The sequence below is a fragment of the Hemiscyllium ocellatum genome, chromosome 10 (genome assembly GCF_020745735.1).
Source record: "Hemiscyllium ocellatum isolate sHemOce1 chromosome 10, sHemOce1.pat.X.cur, whole genome shotgun sequence".
Lineage (NCBI taxonomy): Eukaryota > Metazoa > Chordata > Chondrichthyes > Orectolobiformes > Hemiscylliidae > Hemiscyllium > Hemiscyllium ocellatum.
The window spans coordinates 86491505-86507647 of NC_083410.1; the positions used below are offsets into that span (position 1 = coordinate 86491505).

General features: G+C 43.6%; 2 non-coding genes across 2 annotated transcripts; both read right to left on the reverse strand.

Annotated features, from left to right (window-relative positions):
- Positions 1–743: 743 nt before the first annotated feature.
- On the reverse strand, positions 744–856 carry LOC132819936 (U5 spliceosomal RNA). Its single transcript, XR_009645151.1, has one exon. It is a non-coding gene; the product is annotated as a U5 spliceosomal RNA (small nuclear RNA).
- A 3573-nt stretch (positions 857–4429) lies between these two features.
- On the reverse strand, positions 4430–4542 carry LOC132819937 (U5 spliceosomal RNA). Its single transcript, XR_009645152.1, has one exon. It is a non-coding gene; the product is annotated as a U5 spliceosomal RNA (small nuclear RNA).
- Between the last annotated feature and the right edge of the window lie 11601 nt (positions 4543–16143).

The window sequence follows — 16143 nt, forward strand, 5'->3', positions numbered from 1 at the left end:
AACTTCAACTACCAGCTCGCCTTCCCAGCTACCTTCCCTCCCCCCAACTGCCATTCATCTCCTAGCCCCCTCGGGCCACCCCCTCGGCTCAAACCGTCGACTCTCCTGCTCCTCGGACGATGCCTGACCGACTGTGCTTTTCCAGCATCACACTGTTCGACCTCCCACATTCACTATTCCGAAGACAATCCTCTTTCTAGGTTAAAACTCACACGACACCGGGTTATAGTCCAACGGGTTTATTTGGAAGTACCAGCTTTCGGAGCGCTGCTTCTTCATCGGGTACATCCACATCAATATTCCTTCTGTCACTCATCTTTTCTGAGACCTAATAGACCAGCACTGAGGAGTAGATTGCAAGAACCATTCCCGATCAACAATGAGATTTATACACAGGATTTATATAACAATGAATGGAAATACTCTATCAGATCTGTTTGCAGCCAACAAAAGCAGCCTTGCCAAAACAGGTAGCAATGAAGACACCCATAAAATTAAGAGCTAGGCAAAAGCAACAAAGTCCTCATTGCTGATAAAACAAAATCCAAAAAAAAAGCTCAAAGTATGGCCAATAGCACGAGGACACCGTTTTAAGAGGTAAGAGAAGGAAGCTCCCAAACCGTAGGAACCATTCTCAAGACTACCCACTAATCATAGCGAAATATAGAAAACCACACAACGCAAAAGACAGAAAGCACAAAACAAAACAAACACTTCATATCTTTCTTTGCAACTACTGAACAGCCCTACAAAAGCAGGGCCACAAAAAATTGATTCAAACTCTGAGTGTTCCTCTCCACGGAAATCTTTAGTAAAAGGCGAAAGATTTATACGATCTGAAGAGAAACCAGAGTATACTAAACAACTCGCTAACCTTACCCTCAACCCACTACGCTTGTAGCTCTGTAGCATCATGCTGACTGACCACACTGACACGTATCATCAATACCAGAGTACAAAGAACTTCATTCATAATAGGTTCAATAGGGAAAAATCGTTAATATCTCACAGGAAGAGGGGTAACTATTTCCTGTCGCACCGTTATGTTCCAGGTATGTAGATGAAGGGGCGGGGCCTCCCTCTCGCCCCGCTGGAAATCATATTGCTGGTTGTCGGCCCTGTGCTGTTTATGCTTTGGATGGCGAGACGAGCACCGCCTCTCTCACTCTTTGTCCTCCTCAAGTTTTTTTTAAAGTTGGGAGGCCGAACGAAATTTAAAGCGGCCGGGGGTGCTGATGCCCCTCAGGAATTCCATGCTTTTAAAATTTTCAGATTCCGAGTTTTGAATTAGCCCACACCAAAAACCGTTCAGATGAAATCAAAGGTAGCATTTAACTACAAAACATTCCAAGTGTGAGGGAACTGCCCGTAAAAAATGAGGTCTGCAGATGCTGGAGATCACAGCTGCAAATGTGTTGCTGGTCAAAGCACAGCAGGTTAGGCAGCATCTCAGGAATAGAGAATTCGACGTTTCGAGCATAAGCCCTTCATCAGGAATAGTATTCCTGATGAAGGGCTTATGCTCGAAACGTCGAATTCTCTATTCCTGAGATGCTGCCTAACCTGCTGTGCTTTGACCAGCAACACATTTGCAGCTGAGGGAACTGCCCACCAAGCCCATTCACACAACTTGAGTCATGTGAGACAGACAGGCTTTTCAGGTGCTCGGTGTTGAAACAGGCTGTACCGACTGCATGGCCTAGTCCTGGGGCAGCCCAGACCTGGCTTGAGCATTTAGGAGGTAGAATAGAGGAGCTGAATACTATTTCAAAGGAGAAAGACTGTGGAAATCGACAATATAGTGGGAATTGAGAACCCTCTCGCAAGAATTCCAAAAATCTAGTACAGGTATTCAATTTCAGCAAGTAATCGGGAAGGCAAATTGAATATTTACTCTTATTTCAAAGGACGTCAAGTATAAAAGTAGGGAAGTTTTGCTAAAACTATACAATGCACTTGTTGGACCTCAGCTGGAATACTGTGAACACATTTGGGACACTGATTTAAGGATATTGACACGTGAAGTAGCCAACAGAAGGCACACGAGGTTGATAGCCTGTTTGAAAGGACTGCCTTACGTGCAGACGTGGACTAGTTTGATTTTGTACTCATTGTAATTTACATTAGATTACTTACAGTGTGGAAACAGGCCCTTCGGCCCAACAAGTCCACACCGACCCGCCGAAGCGCAACCCACCCATACCCCTATATTTACCCCTTACCTAACACTACGGGCAATTTAGCATGGCCAATTCACCTGACCCGCACATCTTTGGACTGTGGGGGGAAACCGGAGCACCCGGTTTAGATGAATGAGAAGCAACCTCGGTAAAACATTCAAGATCCTTAGCGTATTTGAGCAGGTGAAAGGAAAGAGATTGTTTCCCCTTGCAGAAGAGTCCAGGAGTAGAAGGTCAAAACCTCGGAATTGGAGAGCAACGACAACTTTCAAACTAGGTGAGGGTAATGAATTTATGGGATCAGCCTCCGGAACTGATCGGGAAACTTTCTGATTCCCACTCTGAGATTGAGACTGCACTAACACTGCTGGTCTAGAGCTGTCGGATCCAGCTGTGACTTCCCAGCAAAGTCCATTTGGGAGAGCACGTCCCACGACTCCGTGCGTGATATCCTGGCAAAGGGGTTCCCCTGGTCGAGGCTGATGAGGCAGGTATTCAGCTCCTGACTTGCACCCAGCTGATCATTCCCCTGAGGAGTGTGAGGCTCTCAGAGATCATCCTCCGTGGTACAGCACAGGTCTGGTTGGGGCGATTCACCAATCCCAGATCAGACCTGACCCGGTTGGCGAAGACCTTTGACCTTGTCATCCGCATTCAGCAGTGAAAGTGATTGCCAATGTCTAATTTCCTCACCCAACCACTTCCGCTCATAGTTGAGTTTGGGGATAGCTTTCCGCATACTGTGGTACACCTCCAGCAGATCCTGGCCAATCAAGCCTCACAGAGCCGAATACAATTCGCTTTCAATCACCGCGGTGCACAAGTTTGCATTTGCCAGCAGTTTCCCAGAGTGAGCCTCGAAATTGAGGATCAACAACACCAAGCACATTCCTCAGTCAGGAGAGAGCAAGGACTGCAGCTGCTGGAGATCGAAGTCGAAGGGTGTGGTGACGGACAAGCGCAGCCGGTCATGCAGAAACTGAGGAGCAGGAGAGTCGAGGCTTCGAGCATAAGCTCTTCATCAGGAATGACGGGGTGTTCCAAGGCAGCTGAGAAATAAAAGGTGGAGGGGTGGGGCCGGGAAGTATTTGGGAATGTGATAAGTAGATGAAAGTGGGGTTGAAGGTGATAGGTCGGAGAGGAGAGTGGAGCGGATAGGTGGGAAGGAAGGTGGACAGATAGGACAGTTCAAGACTGCACTCCCAGGTCGTCTCCTAAGCCTGAACATTTTAAATGGCCCTGGCACTCCGCCAAGGACATGCAAGTCCTGGGCCTCCTCCACCGCCAAACTCCAGTCACCCGATGTCTGGAGGAAGAACGTCTCATGTTCCACCTTGGGACGGTCTAACCACACAGAATATCATCAGTTTCCCCATTTCGTCTCCTCCCACCTTATCCCAGATCCAACCTTCCAATCCAGCACCGCCCTCTTGAGCTGTCTTACCTGTCCATCTTCCTTCCCACCTATCCCTTCCACCCTGCTCTCTGACCTATCACTTCACTCCCAACTTCAACTACCAGCTCGCCTTCCCAGCTACCTTCCCTCCCCCCAACTGCCATTCATCTCCTAGCCCCCTCGGGCCACCCCCTCGGCTCAAACCGTCGACTCTCCTGCTCCTCGGACGATGCCTGACCGACTGTGCTTTTCCAGCATCACACTGTTCGACCTCCCACATTCACTATTCCGAAGACAATCCTCTTTCTAGGTTAAAACTCACACGACACCGGGTTATAGTCCAACGGGTTTATTTGGAAGTGCCAGCTTTCGGAGCGCTGCTTCTTCATCGGGTACATCCACATCAATATTCCTTCTGTCACTCATCTTTTCTGAGACCTAATAGACCAGCACTGAGGAGTAGATTGCAAGAACCATTCCCGATCAACAATGAGATTTATACACAGGATTTATATAACAATGAATGGAAATACTCTATCAGATCTGTTTGCAGCCAACAAAAGCAGCCTTGCCAAAACAGGTAGCAATGAAGACACCCATAAAATTAAGAGCTAGGCAAAAGCAACAAAGTCCTCATTGCTGATAAAACAAAATCCAAAAAAAAAGCTCAAAGTATGGCCAATAGCACGAGGACACCGTTTTAAGAGGTAAGAGAAGGAAGCTCCCAAACCGTAGGAACCATTCTCAAGACTACCCACTAATCATAGCGAAATATAGAAAACCACACAACGCAAAAGACAGAAAGCACAAAACAAAACAAACACTTCATATCTTTCTTTGCAACTACTGAACAGCCCTACAAAAGCAGGGCCACAAAAAATTGATTCAAACTCTGAGTGTTCCTCTCCACGGAAATCTTTAGTAAAAGGCGAAAGATTTATACGATCTGAAGAGAAACCAGAGTATACTAAACAACTCGCTAACCTTACCCTCAACCCACTACGCTTGTAGCTCTGTAGCATCATGCTGACTGACCACACTGACACGTATCATCAATACCAGAGTACAAAGAACTTCATTCATAATAGGTTCAATAGGGAAAAATCGTTAATATCTCACAGGAAGAGGGGTAACTATTTCCTGTCGCACCGTTATGTTCCAGGTATGTAGATGAAGGGGCGGGGCCTCCCTCTCGCCCCGCTGGAAATCATATTGCTGGTTGTCGGCCCTGTGCTGTTTATGCTTTGGATGGCGAGACGAGCACCGCCTCTCTCACTCTTTGTCCTCCTCAAGTTTTTTTTAAAGTTGGGAGGCCGAACGAAATTTAAAGCGGCCGGGGGTGCTGATGCCCCTCAGGAATTCCATGCTTTTAAAATTTTCAGATTCCGAGTTTTGAATTAGCCCACACCAAAAACCATTCAGATGAAATCAAAGGTAGCATTTAACTACAAAACATTCCAAGTGTGAGGGAACTGCCCACCAAGCCCATTCACACAACTTGAGTCATGTGAGACAGACAGGCTTTTCAGGTGCCAGCGTGCCTGCTTCAACCATCCTCCACTGGCAAATATTCCTGGCTTCCACTATTCTCTGGGCAAAAGATTTTCCCCGTACATCTCCCCTAAACCGTCCTCCCCCCCCCCCACCTTGTCTTTTGCTGTCTCACAGTTGATCTTTCATCCAGCTTCTCACAATGTGCCCCATCAAAGCTTTTCATAATTTTGTAAACCTCAATCTAGCCACCCCCTAAGCCTCTGTATTTCCAGTGAATTTATCCAACCTCTCCTCATAACTGAAATTTCAGACCGGGCAATATCCTGGTAAATCCTCTCTGGCCCTCTCTGAAACCTCCATACCCTTCTGTTAGGTTGGCAACCAGAACTGCACACAACATTCCAAAAGTAGCCTCACTGAAGTTTGTACCGTTGTAACAGAACTTGCCAACATTTATATTCGATGTGTTGGCCGATGAAGGCAAGCGTGCTGTATTCCTTCCTGACCATGTTATTAATCTGTGCTGCCACTTTCAGGGTCTGTCGACCTGTACACCCAGAATCCTCTGTATGTCAATGCTCCTAAGGGTTCTGCCATTTATTGTACAATTCGCAACTGAATTTGACCTTCCAAAATGCATCACCTCACATTTGTCCAGATTAAACTCCATTTCTTTACCCAAATCTGCAATCTCACTACATCTCGTTGTATCCTTTGATAATCCTCCTCACTATCTGCAACTCTCACCAATTTTTGTGTCATCCACAAACATACTAAACAGACCACATGCATATTCCTTCCAGTTAATTATAGATACAACAAACAATATAGGCCCCAGCACTGATCCCTGTTGACAACTGACTGATCTCCATTCTGAAAGGCACCCTTCCACAACTACTCTGTCTTCTATGACCAGCATGTTTTCTGATGGACTTGGCAAACAGTTCTGTGGGACACAAGAAACAGGCCAGAGGAGGAAGGTTTGCCCTATCTGACACATGGTATGAAAGGAAAGATTTATGTTTCCCATCCATTCTTTGAAACTATTTTGAAATTTGTAATTGACCACACTTTTTAGAGAAGTGTTGTGCCGGTTTCATTGCCTATTGTATGAATGAAAGTTTTATTGCATATCCCTGAAAGAGTGAGATCAATTTTAAGACTTAATCTATATTTCTATATTTGAAAATAAGTTCCCTCGTCCATTCTACCAACTCCTTTCTTCCAGAAAACAGCTAAATTTTGTTATCCCGTCATCTTCTATAGTCAATGGAGTCTTTTTAAATGAATACTTAATTGTACAACTGAGATTGATTGAAATTTTTTAGTAACGGATACAGTTGGTTGCAAAACTTAGATGGGAAGATGGAGTTAATTGGAGAATCAGCCATGAGTTAAAGGGGTTGGAACAGGCAAAAGAGACTAAATAGCCAACTCCTGTTCCGATGTTCCCATCTGCACAGTTTACTCTGCCATCGACTGTCCTGCTCCTTGGATGCTGTCTGACCTGCTGTGTTTTTTCCAGTGTCACATGTTTTGATTTTGACTCTCCAGCATCTGCAGTCCTCACTTTCTCCACATTATATTGATGAGCAATTTTGGAAAGGCGGTCCTTTCAAGCTTTACAATAAAAGCTTTTAAATATCGTAAAAATACAAGAGTCCTGAGGGACATCACAACACTCTCCTTTAAATTGACTTTCTCCTCACTCTTCACAGGTTCTTTCATTAAAAAAAAACTTGATGAGAACAAAGAGTGAGAGAGGCAGTGGTCATCTCCTCGTCTGAACAGTAAACAACACAGAACTGACTAGCTGCAATGTCATTTCCTGCAGGGAAAGACATGGAGGCCCCACTCCTTCATCGCTAGAATATAAAAAGAAAATAGTTATTTCTCAAGATACAAGGTAATGAGAGGAAGAGTTACAATGTACTAGGTAATGAGAGGCATAGATAGATTAGATAGCCAAAGACTTTACCCTAGGGCAGAAATGGCTGTCACGAGCAGTCACAATTTTAAGGTAATTGAATAAGGTAGAGGTGAGATGTCAGAGGTTGTATCTTTATGCAGAGAGTGGTGTGTGTGTGAAATGCACTGCCAGTGGTGGTAATGTAGTCAGAGACATTAGGGATATTTAAGTGACTGCTGGACAAGCACATGGACGGCAGTAAATTGAGGCATGTGTTGGTTAGGTTGATCTTTGTTAAGATAAATGCTCGGTACAACATCATGGGCTGAGGGGCTTATACTGTTCTATGTTCTATGATCCTTCTGTGGAAAATGAACTATTTTCCACTATTGCACTCAATTTTATTTACATTGTTTGTTCCTTAGTATTGACATTGATTGTCAGTGTGGTCACTCAACATGATGCTAAAGAGCTACGAATGTAATGGATTGAGGGTAAAGTTTGAAATTTATTTAACATACTATAGTTTCTCTGCAGATTGTATAAATCTTTTGCCTTTTACTAAAGACTTTCAGTCTCCAGCAGACTGGTGGAAAGTCAAGGGGAACATCAAGAGGTTCTTTATCGTCAAAGGTGTTCACAAGATGAGAAAGAGACAGGGAAACTTGTCCAAATTCCAGGAAACATACAGAACCTATTCCTGCTGCAGACAATGGGGTTGATGTCACAGAGGATCTCCAGGATGTGTTGAGCCAGTAAGCCTCACTCTTCACGTTGGAGACCTCCAAAATAATCTTCTAGTCCAGGGTCTGCACAGTGGAGCACGATAAGATATACTCACGTTTCATCTTCCAGAAGGTGCACAGGAAGAAAGAGCTCTGTGCTCAGCAGCCTGAAGGCAGAAGATGGTTCGGTATTGTCATCTCAGTCTCATACTGAGAATTAGCAAATCTTTCGATGCCAGTCTGAATGAAATGAAAGCCACAGACAGCATGATCTCCCAATCTTTCCTGTCCTCTATCTTGGAGGTCTTAAAGGACAGCATGTGGGAGAGGCTGGAACAGCTGTTATATTTGGATGAGCTGATCAAGGCCCTTGCATCCAGCAGATCAGATCAAATTCCCAGAAGCGATGGCTTACCAGCCAAGTTATATTCAGCTCTGTGAGTCTTGATTTGCCAGAACCTGCTGGAGATAGATGACAGTATGCTTCTGTTAGGTAGCATGTGCAAATCCATGAAGAAAGGTATCACTCTCATCTGCAAGTGGAAGGGGAGAGGGAAGAAATCAGAAATTGGTGACCAATTTCATTGCTGGACACAAGCTACAAAATCCTGTCAAAGGTCATTGCCAACCAGATCTGCTGTGGGATTTGTGATTTACCCTGACCAAATTTGTGCTGTACTGGGCAGAATGATCTCTGAGAGTCTGCAATCCTCAGGGGAATGATCGCCGAGGTACAGGACAGGAGGATGGATGTCTGTCTCATCAGCACCTGGACCAGGAGAAGGCCTTTAACAGGATATTGCACACCTACATGTGGGACATGCTCTCCAAAATGGGCTTTGGGGAGGGAGTTTGCAACTGGACTGACTACTTTATTTCTCATTTCCTCCCCTCCCCACACTTTATTCCAGTCCCAAGCCTCCAACTCGGCACTGCCCCCTTGATCTGTCCATTGTCTTTCCTATCCATCCGCTTCGCCCTCCTCTTCGACCCATCACCTTCTCCCCCACCTTCATCTTCGTATTACATTCCCAGCTACCTCCCACAGCCCCACCCCATCCCCCTCCCATTTATCACTCAGTGCCCCCTTTCTGGCCCACACCAAGCCTCATTCCTGATAAAGAGCTATGCCTGAAACGTTGATTCTCCTGGTATTCGGATGCTGCCTGACTTGCTGTGCTTTTCCAACATCACACTCTTGACTCTGATCTCCAGCATCTGCAGTCCTCACTTTCTCCTGACTATTTTATAGTCGTGCAGTCTCAATCAATGGGTGGGCATCAAAAAGCTTCCTGATCAGATCCGGGGTCAGGCAGGGTTGCCCACTCTCTCCTGCCTTGTTTGTGCATTTGCTGAATCTATCAGGAACGATGTGAGCCCAAGAGGAGTGACTATTCCAGGCAGCAGAGGTTAGTAGCTCAAAGCCTTCCTCCACATGGACAATTTACTGTTTTCTACTTGGATCTGCAGTCAGTGTGCAGACATCTGTGACCAGTTTGAACTAGCCTTGAGAGCCTAGATAAATCGAGGCAAGAGTGAGGCCATGATTTTTGGGAACTGGGCCAATTGATCCTTTACCCCTTTCACCTTCTGAACAGATAACCTGAAGGTGCTGGAATGTGGTTCGGAGGGGCCGGGGCATGTGCAAAATCTTGAGGGGAATGCATTGCCAAGGTGAGGCAGAAACTGGTCTTGTGGGAGCATTGTTCCCTCTCCATTGTGGGTAAAAATCTGGTCAGCTGGTGTGAAGCACTGTCTGTTGTTTGTGGTACAGTCTGGTCCATTCTCTGAAACTGTGTGGTGTAGTCACACGAGCTATCTTCCACTTCATCTGGAGGTCAAAGATGTCCGCAGGGACTATGTACAAAATTCTGGACAAGAAGGTGAAGAACGTACCCAACATTATCCTCATCCTGATGACCACTTTCATACGCAACTGCATCAAGCTGTGTGTAGACCCTTGGTATGCAAACACCAAGTGTCACTACATACTGAGGTTCTATGTGTCCCCAGTGTTGTAGGGGACTGGCTTGTTTGCTTGAATGCTCCCCATAGTTGGACTGTTTCATATCCCTGTCCTTTGTGGAGAAACTTGCAAAGAAAAACACTTTTGACCACAAGTCCATCAGGAAGTGGTCAGCGCGTAGTGTCCTTTAGATCCTGAGGAAAAAGGAGAGTGGATCCTGTCGCTTGGAAGCCAACTGGCAGACTGCCTCATCACCAGAACTTTCCAACACGCACCAAAACATTGCTTGGCTGGTGATGAAAAGGTGAGAAGGACACTACCTGTGAGATCCTTCATGTATGCTTGATGTGTGTGTGCCACCACATGCTGCCCTCAAAGCAGCTGTGGTGGAGTAGAGACTATCACACATCGCCTGCTTGAAGTCTGGAGAGAGATGCAATGTTTTTTGTTAAGGTTTGTCTTGAGCAGCTCTGTGACACAGGATTCCGTGCTCTATGGTCTGTTCTCAAGGACACACAGCAAGACAAACATCAATATTTCCTGGAGGACTATCAACTTGGTGAAAGCCACTCTTCGATCTGTCCGAAACTTGTTGGTCTTCCAGAACAAGGAGTTGACCCCAACCGAGTGTTGCAGACTGACGCATTCCAAGGTCCAGGACTACATGCTGAGGGATGCAGAAATGCTTGGGGCAGCTGCCACCAATCTGCCCTAGGTCTTCCTGTTGAAGTTAAATTAGGGGTTCATTCAGTTATCAGAGCCTCTGATTGCCTCAAATGCATGTGAATATAGTGTGGTTTAAACCAGAGACGCTTTTGGTTTGTTTGGATAGAGTCAAACTCCCATGTTTGTTTATTTCCCCGATATGCTACTGTACAGAAGCAAATTGCTTTTGTGACCATGTGTGTATATAGGTATTATTTTATGAATGAATTATACTTAAAATAAGAAAAGCATGTAAATATAATCTTGGACAAGCCTTTGGTTTGTTGTTGGATGAGCCAAACTCCAATGTTTGTGTCTTCATATGATAATTTACAGAACTGACTGTTTTAGTGGCTGACTGTGTACATAAAGATATTTTATGAATAAGGTATATATTTGAGAATAAAACCTTGTATCTGAAAAGATGAGTGAAAGAAGGAATGTTAACATTGGAAAAGTGATTGGGGAAGGTGCTTGGCTTCTATGTTCCCCATTTCCCAATTCCAGGTCCCTCAAGGGTCTCTCTGGGAAGCAGATGGTAAACTCAGTCTGACCACATTGTAAGAGAAAACCACGTGATTCCCACTGAATCCCTGTACCATCACTATATTGCAGTGATCTCAAGGAAACTGTGTTAATTGTCTCATTAATGAGTTGAATTGACATCCTGATGCAGGTGGGAATGTTGCACTCTGCTTCATTTCTGAACTTTAGCCCTTTTGTTTTTCGGACCTAGACTGCAGTGAGGCCATGAGCACCTGGAAGAAACCAAACTGAGCAGATAGAGTCAGAGAGTTATACAGCATGGAAACAGACAGTTCATTCCAACTCATCCTCAGTGACCTGACATCCTAAACTTATCTAATCTCATTTGCCAGTGTTTGGCCCATATCCCTCTAAACCAGTCTATTATATGGCAATTGAGATGCGTTTCAAATATTGTAACTGTACCTGCCCTCACCACCTCCTCTGGCAGCTTGTTTCATGTATGCACTAGCCTCTGCGATAAAAGGTTACCCCTTAGGTCACTTTTAAATATACCCCCCCACCCCCCAAATTAAACCTATGCCGTCTAGTTTTGGACTCCCTTACCCTGGGAAAATAACCTTGGCTGTTCACCCTATCCATGCCCCTCATGATTTTATAAACCTCTATAAGGTCATCCCTCAGCCTCCAACACACCAGGAAAAAAAAATGCCCCAGTCTATTCAGCCTCTCCCTTTGGCTCAAACCTTCCAATCCTGGCAACATCCTTGCAAATCTTATCTGAACCCTCTCAAATTCAACACTTCCTACCGTACAGAGACCATTATTACTAAGCAATTGCCACTTGTCAGCTCTGCAGACAACCTCTATTATCAGTTTGCAAATGACTAAATAGACCGATAAGATGGAAAATAAATGGGTTGGAATTGTCCTGCTTTTTCTGTTAAGCTAGGTGTATGACTAGGTCTGGAGGACATGAACTGGAAATCTTTATCTTAAACATGGGGTTCAAAATTACTGGCATCAGCATGTACATTAATAAAGCAGCTACATAAGAAGTTTCCCCACTGGCATATCTGGCTAATATAAAATCTACAGCACTACAGCAGATACAGAAAATGTTTGAGCTAGTGGCTCCAATGGATCAGTGATTTGGTCAGGAGGTAATAATGCCATTCCTTCAGCTTGGATATTGTGCTGCAGGGAGCTACTCTTACCGTCAGAAGGAGGTGGTGGGTGGGCACCTCACACAGCACATATTTTGTATGAAACAGTCTAAGATAAACTAATGTGCACATCTCACTGGTAAAGTGTGACCAACTGGCCATCTTCCAATACCTCCCACTGCTGCTGTCAGTCACACAGGTTAATGATTTCAGCCACACAATTGAAGTGGTTGGATGACCTGGAGGGACTTACAGCAAACTGGATGTCACGTGTAGATTCCTGGTAGCAATGGTAAAAGATGCCAAGTTGCATGACACCTTCAGCATCCTTGCAGGTCAAGTGTAGCTTAGGTGCATCTATTTGTGGCTAGAAGTCTTTGTCTGCTTCAGTATAGACTTCCACATTGTGTCCTGAGCATTCCTGGCGAATCCACCAAAGTCAAATGGATGTTCTTCTGTGACTACTGCCTTCTACTGGCCAATTATCATCTACAGGAGGTTCAGAGGGATGACAGGGGAACACAGAGGCTGAATGCCAAACTGTTCACTCCAGAAAACATTGAGGAACTCAAATTTGCATACAATGGCAGAAGAATAGTGAATTCCCTTATTAAGTCTCCAATATATGGTTTGGGAAGCAATCAGGTGAACATTGAAAGGTTCTTCATCTCAAAGGTGTTCAGAAGATAAAAGGGTGATGGGTGAGATTGTTCTGACTTTGGAAAAGCATGTAGACCTGTTCCTGCTGCAGCTCATTGGGGGTTAATGTCAAGGAGGATTTTTAAGATATGTGAAGACAGCAAGCCTCGTTCTTTGTCTCAAAAACAAACTTCAGTTCCTGTACCCGTTCTGTGGAACAGGATGAAATATGTGCGTGTTTCTTCTTTCAAGAACAGTGATCAGCAGCCTGAAGGAAGAAAATGGCTCAGGAACATTATTTCACTGGCATTTTGAGGATCAGAAAATTCTTTCATGCAAGTCTGTATGATGTGAAGGCTCATGATATAATGTATGATATGGTAGTTTAGCGCCTCAGTAATTTTGGTCCTCCATCATGGAAGTTTTAGATTATAGTATGTGGGGATGTCTGGAAATGCCACTACCTCTTGATCTAAGATAATGTAAGACCCTTGAGAACAGTTGAATTCCTGAAAGCAACAGTTTACTCGCCAAGTTGAATTGTAATCTGTGCAACTTGTTTGGCCAGGACCTGCCAGAAGTATGCAAGAATAGGTTTCTGACTGGCAACATGTGTAAATCCGTGAGGATCCATCACTCCCATCTACAACAGGAAGAGGGAGAGGCAGGCAGTTAGGAATTAGCAACTAATCTCACTCGAATGTAGACTACAAAATTCTATCCAGGGTCATTGTCAACCAGGTTAGACCTGTTCAGAGGTTGGTGATTAACTGGTTTTAGTTGGCGACATCAACTGTATCATCAGTTGGATGATCCAAGAGAGTTTACAGCAAACTGGATGTAGGAGCAGATTTTTAATGGATCTGGTAAAAAAAAATACTAAGCTTCATAATGTCTTCACTAATCCTGCAAACAAAGTACAGCACAGACACTATTGGACAAGGCCAGACTCTAAAAGGTAATATTGTTTAAAACTAATTTGTTTTTATGTTTCTCCCTCTCCCCCCAATCTTGTATATAAGTTCCACTGTTGAATTTACTCTATGTAAACATGTTTATTTGTATTTTTTGTTTCCTCTTTTCCTGTTTTTTTTGGTTGCTGAGTGCAAATACCTGGCCAACAGGTCATTTATTCAAAATGTCATTCAGTTTTAATTAGAACAACTAAGTCCCATCCTGAGAAAACCAAAAAAAAGTCATACAATTAAATTAATGGTAGGAGCAAAATGTTATGGCCGATTGATTATCAAACTGTTGCTTGATATTAAATTGAAAGGTTCTTACTAGTGAAGATCCACAGTACATTAATATGCACTATAAAAAGCAAGGGCCAATACTATGATTTATACTCAAATATAGTGGTATCATTAAGAGTTTGTCAATGATTTTTAATGAATGGCCATGTAATAGATAGAGGGAAAAGAAATACACTCAGTGGACTGGGTAAGGTGTACAGAAAAATAGCAAATGGAATTCAACAGAAAAGTAAGAGGTAATGTATTTGGGGAGGGCATAAGTAATAAATGGTAAGTTACTGATAAGTGTGAAGATACTGGAAGGTCTTGGAATGCATGTGGATACATTCCTGGAGGCAGCAGGATAGTTAGCTAGGCGGTTGTGCTAGGACAAATTAAGTACTGCATAAAATTTCTATTCAACGCATTCCAGGAACAATGCGATCCTACTAGAAAGGCTAGAGGATATTTCAAGTTGTTGTGGGGACGAGAGAACTGTAGCTCTGAAGTAAGATTGGATAGGTTGGAGTTGTTTTCTCTTGCATTGATGTTTCAAAACTATCAAGAAAAATACACATTCTTCAACTGCAAATAGACACATTTTCAAATCAGAGTTGAGTGTGTGGTGCTGGAAAAGCAGAGCAGGTCAGGTACATTCTTGATGAAGGACTTATCAATTCTCTTTCTCCTTTGATGCTGCCTGACCTGCTGTGCTTTTAACCGCGCCACGCTCTCGATTCTGATCTCCAGTTTCTGCAGTCGTCACTTTCTCCACATTTTCAATATAGACCAGTTCAATATCAGTTTCTATTGTGCGCCTCCTTACTCTGCGTATGCAGTTTCTACTGATGCAGGAAATAGGATTTGCAATTAACACACATGTTCATATTAATTGGCTCTGTGCACGCACAAGCAGGCTGCATAACAGAGCAGATTTTCTCTTCTACACACACACTCGTGGTGTCGAGTCTCGAGCACATGATAGATCAGAAGCCTAAGCATGCGTGGCTCTGGAAGCCTGCACATACACAGTTGATAGGGCAGCTGACATTAGCAGATACTGCCTTCATTTGACACTGGCGCACTGGAGGAGACTGAAGGCATGGACAGGGCAAAGATGTTTGGGTAAAGCGGCATTGCTTCCTGAAAACGTTGCTGCTTGTTTCTCATCTTGGTGCAGAGTGGTTGGGAAACTAGACCAGAGCAGAGAGCAGTTAAAAGTCAACTGTACATATATTTTTGAAAATATACTTTATTTATAAAATTTGTAAATAACAATAATTCAACTTGAACATTGCAGGATTTTCAAGAAAATTTAATATTTTCCAAGAAAAATATGCCTCACTCAATAACATTTCAACTGTCTTAAGGTTTACAAAATATATTTCATGTCAGGTATACAACTTGGAGGCAAAATATTTCAAATTTGAGTTAATAAGTGTAGCAGATATAATGTTCTCCACACAACGCATGAAGAGATGGCTCAATAAAATTTACAACATACATTCTTGGGTAGACACAGTCTGGGTGATCTACAGTTTCTGACCCTTAGGTATACTGTGGCCAAATGGTCCTAGAGCGCAATTTTTCCCCATTGCACCCCTGCAATGGCTACCCCAAGTTTTAGTATGTCTTGCAACAAATAAACCTGGAACTGGAAAAATGCTGGTCTGTAAAACTCAGTCATGGTCAATTCTTTTCACTGGAGGATCTGCAAGTTTCTGGCAGACTTAGAAGCATCTTGACAGAGGTTTCTTCAGACACAGTTGGAGTTTAAGAGTCAAACACACTGTGGATCTGAAATAACAGATAGGCCAGACCAGATTTCCTTCCTTAAAGTTGATGAGTTTTATGATAATTGAGAATAGTTTTATACTCACAATTACCCAGATTAATTTTCAATTCCAAAAGTCCTACAATGGTATTTGAACCGGATGCTTAGGATTACTCACATATTGATATTAGCATTGCGCCACCTGTTTACACACTAAAAACAAAGCAGGAGTGATTTCATTGATTTTTGTTCAACTTGAGTAAATAATACTCTTGTATTTGTTTCTGAAAACAAACTAAGCCAAGAGTAACGACACAGTGATGAGTGAGTGTTATGGAAAAGCACAGCAGGTCAGACAGCATCAGAAGAGCAGGAGAATCGATGTTTCAGGCATATGCTCTTCATCAGGAATACAAAAGTAAACCGTATAGCTTGGTATGTTAAAATAGTTTAGACCAAGTTAACAGA